This window comes from Orcinus orca, chromosome 16, assembly GCF_937001465.1.
Source record: "Orcinus orca chromosome 16, mOrcOrc1.1, whole genome shotgun sequence".
NCBI classification, from domain to species: domain Eukaryota; kingdom Metazoa; phylum Chordata; class Mammalia; order Artiodactyla; family Delphinidae; genus Orcinus; species Orcinus orca.
In genome coordinates this window covers 21,313,528-21,320,066 of record NC_064574.1, presented here as the reverse complement: position 1 = coordinate 21,320,066, position 6,539 = coordinate 21,313,528, and the positions used below count along the sequence as shown (strand labels likewise).

The window sequence follows — 6,539 nt, the reverse complement described above, 5'->3', positions numbered from 1 at the left end:
CACCACGCTATGGGGTGTACCTACGTACAGAGGTGCTCAGATGGGGGTTGAGTGAATGAAAGCTATTCAGCCTGCCACAGAGAGCTGCTTCCTGGTTCTCCACGCAGCAGATGGCAAAGAGAACGGGCTGGTGGCAATATTCATCATAATTTTTATCACAGTTATTCTAAATTTAAGTTTTGATGCTTATGAGGTACAAGACACAGTGAGAGACGATTTACAAACATTCCCCAGTTTTCCCCTCATACCGACCCTGTGATATTAAACCCATGTTGTCAATGGGGAAGCTGAGGCTTTGGAAGGCTAAGGTCTTATCTAAGTTCACACTGCTATTTGGTGAGGGAGTTGAGCCTCACAATCATGTCTAACATTCCCCAAAGCTTGGGATCTTTACCTTTATGTTGTATTGAGAATCTGGGTATATGGACTTCAGTCAGTCATGGCGATGATGGCTCCAAACGTCCTTCACTCTAATAGGATGCCCCCCGTTATGGTCTGTAGTAACTGTGTATGTGTGCCCTGCAAGCATCCCCATCTGCTTTCCCTGAAGCAAATCTCACCCCAACCCTGACCACAGAGGTCACATGACCTAGGCTGGGCCAGTAAGAATCCCCCATTCCCTTGGACACTGGGATTGGTCCAGAGGTGGACGTGGGACTCAAGTCAAACCAATCACATGCCTTCCCCAGTATTTTTCAGTTAGGAACTGGGAGAGAAGCTGTCTTCCTTGGGAGTCACTGTGCTGGAGGGAGGTGAGGGACTGCTGGCAGCCAGAGAGCTAGGAGAGAATGCTGACAGAGATAAGAGGAGAGGAAGCCAGACCTGGTGACCGAGTCTTGCTGGTAAGCTCTGTCTCCAGTTCTATGAGTTGCCTGGGCATGTGGTCTTCTCAGCTACATCAGAAAATTTTATTTTTTGCTTTAGGCTAATATGAATTAGTATTCTGTCACTTGCAACCCAAAGAATCCTGACTAATTCAACATCCAATGTTAATATCATAGTCCCTCCTTTCTGAGCCCTCTCCAAACCTGACATCCCACCAGTGGCCAAATGCATTTTTTATTTGTAATTGTGGTAAAATATGCATAACATAAAATTTACCATCTAAACGGTTTTAAAGTGTGCACTGTGGTGGTATTAAGGACATTCACATTCTTGTACAACCATCACTGTCACCCATCTCCAGAACTCTTTTCATCTTGCAAAACTGAAACCCTATGCCCATTAAATAATAATTCCCTTTCCCAGCCTCTGGCAACCACCATTCTACTTTCTGCCTCCGTGAATTTGACTACTCTAGTTATCTTGCATAAGTGGAATCACACAGTATTTGCCTTTTTTTGTCATTAGCTTATTTCACTTAGCATAATGTCCTCAAGGTTCACCCATGTTGTAGCGTAAGACAGGATTTCCTTCCTTTTTAAGGCTGAAAAATATTCCATTGTGTTTATAGAGCACATTTTGCTTATCCATTTATCCATCAATGGACATTTAGGGTGCTTCCACCTTCTGGCTTTCGTAAATAATGCTCCTAGGAACATGAATGTACAAATATCTCTTTCGGACCCTGCTTTCAATTCTTTGGGGTATGTATCTGGAAGTGGAATTGCTGAATCATAGGGCGGTTCTGTTTTTAATTTTTTTGAGGAACCACATACCATTTTCCATAGTAGCTGCACCATTTTGCATTCCCACCAACAGTACACAAGGGTTCCAATGTTTCCACATCCTTGCCAACATTTATTATTCTCTCTCTCTCTCTCTCTCTCTTTTTTTTGTAGTGGCCATCCTGATGGATGTGAGGTGGTCTTAATGCATGTTTTTTTTCCCTTTTGGCTGCGCTCCACAGCTTGTGGGATCTTAGTTCCCCAACAAGGGATTGAACCCGGGCCCTCAGCAGTGAGCGTGCGGAGTCCTAACCACTGGACTGCCAGGGAATTCTCAATGCATTTTTAATAATGGCATCTGTAACAGTTTTGCTACATAAAAACCATCCTAAACTCTGACTTAAAACAATGACTATTTACTGAGCTCCCGATTCTCCAAATAGGCAAAATGGGCTGAGCTCAGTTGAGTGGCTCTTCTGGTCTTGGCCAGACTCACTCATGTGTCTAAGGCGTTGACTGGTCTAGGATTACTTCAACTGAGATGACTCATTGGAGCTTTAGGCCATCTCTCATCCAGCAGACTAACCCAGATTTGTTCTCATAAAGGTTGGGCTGGGTTCCAAGAGAACAAAGCAGGTAATGTCTCTTGAGACCTGGGCTTAGATGTGGCACAATATGTTTTCTCTAAATTCCATGGGTCAGAGCAAATCACTGGCCCAGCCAGATTCAAGGGGTGGGGAAATTTACTCTATCTCTTGATGGGAAGACCTGCAAAGTCAAATTGCAAAGGGACGTGGATAGGGGGAAGTGAACAATTACCACCATTTCTCCCAAATCGATCATAACTTTTCAATACGTTTTCCTATCATGACAAAAATTTGCATTTCAGATTCACTCTGATGGACTCACCCAATTCATAAGGTTCAGAGATTCTGATTCACCTATAGGACTAGACTCTGCTGGGAATCATGGAATCAAGGCCAATTACAGTAATTCCTCATTCATTTGCCATAAGTAGTTGACTCAAGGTTAGCTCTGTCCCTGTGGCCCTGCATAAGGGCTGTCTGTTAAGGCAATTGGCTTTACCATCAGCTTTAAAAGATGCTAACTCAGACCCTCTCCTCAAAGCCCGCAGTGACAAGGGAGCCTCTGCAGAGCTCCAGAGCCTGATTAAAGAAAGCCAAAACTGAACGAAGACCAAAGGCTTCCAAAGCTCAGTGCCTTCCCAGTAACCGGATGAATATAGAGCTAGATTCAAATGGTCAGAGCTGTTGCTGGGGAAGCACGGGGCAGCAGGCATCCCCAAGCATTCTGGTCACCTTGTAAATCAGTCTCTGGAGGCTAATCTGGAAGATTTGCAGAGAGTTTCCCACTTTATTATTTGGTTACTGCTGCAATAATGCTGCATAACAAATCACCCCAGATTCAGTGGCAGAAAAGAACAAGCATTTACTTTTCTTCCTTATGGGTGTGTCTGTGGGTTGGCTGGGGTTCAGTTGGTCTTGGCTGGGCCAGGCTAAACTCCAGGAAGTGGGTTGGGTTCAGATCTGCTCCACTGAACTTTATTCTCCTTGGACCAGCAGCTCCCCAAAGCATGGTCTTCAAACAGAGAATGGGAGGAGCTTGGAGGGCAAGGAAACAGTCCTTGCACATTTGAGCTTCTGTTTGGTCAGGGCTGCTATCCTTCTACTGGCCAAGTGAGTCACGTTACCAAGCCAGACATCAACGGGGCAGAGACATAAGCTTCTCCCTCAGGAGGAAGCCCTGCAAGTTACATGACAAAGGGTGAGATGCACAATCTTAACATGGTGGAGTAAGAATTGGGACCAATGATGCAGTCAACTGTATTTACCTAGAGGGGTTTGGAGATTGACATACTGGGCTTAAACCTAAGCTGTGTGCAGGTCAAGTTTCATACGTATTTGGGAGTGTCTGATAAACTTTTGGGCTGGATGGGCAGGAGGCTAGTTACAGGAGAAACTGAGCATTCTTATGTGAGCTCCTTCTGGGATAATACAGAGCCAGGTCAAGGAGCTTATCCAAGTAACAAAACCTCACTCCTTGAAAGAAGCAGTCATCCTGATTACTGCATGAGTTGAGTTCTCTGGGTTCATCCCCTGCCTGGCCCCCTTCCTCACCTTTGACTCATGACTGGTTCCTGGGGAGAGTTATTATTTCAGTAAAACTCTGTGAATTATTGGGGACTAAGCGGCATTAATTACTGTGAGTCTCTTGTGGGGAAGTTAATATGAGGCGGGAGACAGGTTTTCTCCCCCAAATCACAGCCCCTCATTGTGGGACTTGGAAACCCTACTGGCCCCAGAGCATCTGCAATGGCTGTGCTTGGCACGGGGCAGGGCATGGAAGTGCCCAGTGGCAGTAGAAACTGTGTCCTAGAGAAGCAAAGGTACCCACAGGAAGCGGCGTTGGTGCCCACCTGCCTGAATGACAGGTTCCTAATGGGTGGGGAGAGGCAAGATGGAAGAGTGAGGAACAGGTGAGCGTGGCCTCCTGGGATCTAGCCTTGGAGACAGTGTATTCACCAGTCTTGGTGTCACTCTTCAGCACAAGAAATGGTCCCAGCCACACTCAGACTCAGGTCTGATGTCTAAGTAGCCCTCCCCAGACTTCAGGGATACGATGGGTTAATTCAATCTTATCAAGTGATGACAGGGCTTGCAAATGATCTTTTTCAACACCATTCTTTTGTTCATTAAGTATTAAGTATCTTCTCTGTGACAGTCATCGTAGTGGGGACAGTTGAATAAAAAAACACTTCCTGCTTTGAGAAGCTCATCATCTAGTGTAGGGCAAACTCTGGCCTGTGGCCCATCATCTTTTTTTGTAAGTAGAGTTTTATTGGAACACAGCCATGCTCATTTGTTTATATGTTGTTTCTAGTTGCTTTGGTGACAAGGGCAGAGTTGATTGGTTGGGACAGAGACCATGTGGCCTCTTATGACTAAACTATTTACTAATGGCTGTTTACAGAAAAAGAAAATGCCAATCAGTAGTCCATTGAAAAAGACAAAGAGATAAATAGGCAATGACAATATAGTGTGATAGTCCTGTGACAGAAGTAAGTGTATGGCTTTGGGGGTGGGGTGGGAGCAGGGAAGGCTTCCTGGAGGAGGCAATGTCTAATCTGAGACCTAAAGGATGAGTTTAGTAATTTCAGCAAAAGGTGGGGAGAGATCGCTGACAGAGGAAAGCATGAAAAAAGGCAAGAGGTAAGAGTGAACATGGGGTTTGGAGCTTAGAGTAGCTGGAATCTAGGGTGAATAAGGAGCCAAAAGAAGAGGCTGTAGGTAGTGCTGGCAGGATGTTGGGGCTCTGATCGCTGTTGAGGAAGTTGATATTTATCATTGGGAGGAGGGGGTATGCTTTGCACTATGCAAATGATATGAATATTGTTTGTTCTTTATTCCTTTTTCAGCACTGGATTTTACTGTTTCTGATTCACAGATGTGAAAATGGATGTGGCAGTAAAGAAATTGGCATTTATGGCGACAGGGGTGGACAGAAGTGTGCTTGCACATCCTTTGAGTGCTGGGGGTGAGTTCTGGTTAGAAAGTTGGGGCCACTCCCTGGCCTTGTCTCTGGGCTGTCCAGTGACCAAGATTAACTGGTGATCTCTGTGATAGGCATTTTAAGACTTATTCCAGCCTCAGAGCATCCTGTGCCCACACTCAGCCTTCCCACTGGGGCCACTACTTGGGACAGGGCTCCCTGGGCTGTGGGCTCAGCTCTATGTCTGGTCATTCTTCCTCTTTTCATGCATCAAACCTAGGCCCTTTGTCATCAGGCCCTACCTCTTTGGGGCCAATATGATCTGCACATCCGTACTCATGGTGAAAGCTCCATGACTCAAGGCAGCCACCCTTCATTACTTGAGTGCAAGCCACAACATCGTCACTCCCCTTCTTGTACCCAGGGAAGACTTACCAGGGGATCACCAAACTTCCCCGCTGAGTCCAGACACAGCCTCAGAATCCTGCTCAACACAGCCCTCCATTGATCAGCCAACATACTTATCCTTTTCTCAATCCAGGGAGAGTGTTGAGCTCATACGGTACTTTCGGCACAAACCTAACCATTCCCCCCAGGCAGCCTACCTTTTCATCAGCTTTGTTTTTGAACCAGAATTCAATGCAATTCAGCAAACGTTCTCTGAGAATCCACCAAGTGTCAAGGAGCAGGGGTGAATAAACATGGTTTCCTTGCCCTAAGGAGCTCACATGCTGATGCGAGACATTAATTTCAGCTACCTTGGAAGGCAACCTTCCCCTGCTGTTGTTCAGTGTGGTCCTGGGCATGTGCTGTGCAAAACTGGACTCAGTCTTTCGCATCGGAGATGGGATCGTCTCTGGATGTGGCTGTGTGGCCCGGAACTCAGCATCTCAGACCAGTGGGAAGGAGAAATGCAGGTGGAGAGGTGGGAAGGACCCCAGGGGAATGGCAGCAGCACAAGGTAAAAGATGAAATCAGGTTTGGGCCAGACTGGGATCAATGAACAGTGCATCTGGCCTGAGTGATGGGTATAGCACCGGGGTCCCTGGAATGTTCTAAGAAGGCAGTGTGCTCTGGGGATCTTCCACCCACCCACTCCAGGCCCAGTGGGGGAAAGAGCTGACAAGCGAAGAGCTGAAGTATCAGGCCCCCCAGATAGGAGCATAGCAAGAAGGAAATGGAGTCAGGAGCCCTGCCGGCTCTAGAAAGTTGTCTGCTCTTGGAAGAGGGCTCTTGAGGGCTGATTCTTTTTTTTTTTTTTTCTGCGGTACGCGGGCCTCTCACTGTTGTGGCCTCTCCCGTTGTGGAGCAACAGGCTCCGGACACGCAGGCCCAGCGGCCATGGCTCACGGGCCCAGCCGCTCCGCGGCATGTGGGATCTTCCCGGACCGGGGCACGAACCCGCGTCCCCTGCATCGGCAG

At 47.0% G+C, this 6,539-nt stretch overlaps 1 long non-coding RNA gene across 1 annotated transcript; it reads left to right on the top strand.

The window, feature by feature from the left end:
- The first annotated feature begins 736 nt into the window (after positions 1 to 736).
- Positions 737 to 5,844, top strand: LOC117202476 (uncharacterized). Its single transcript, XR_004484872.1, has 2 exons — positions 737 to 842; positions 5,073 to 5,844. It is a non-coding gene; the product is annotated as an uncharacterized LOC117202476 (long non-coding RNA).
- Positions 5,845 to 6,539: the final 695 nt, after the last annotated feature.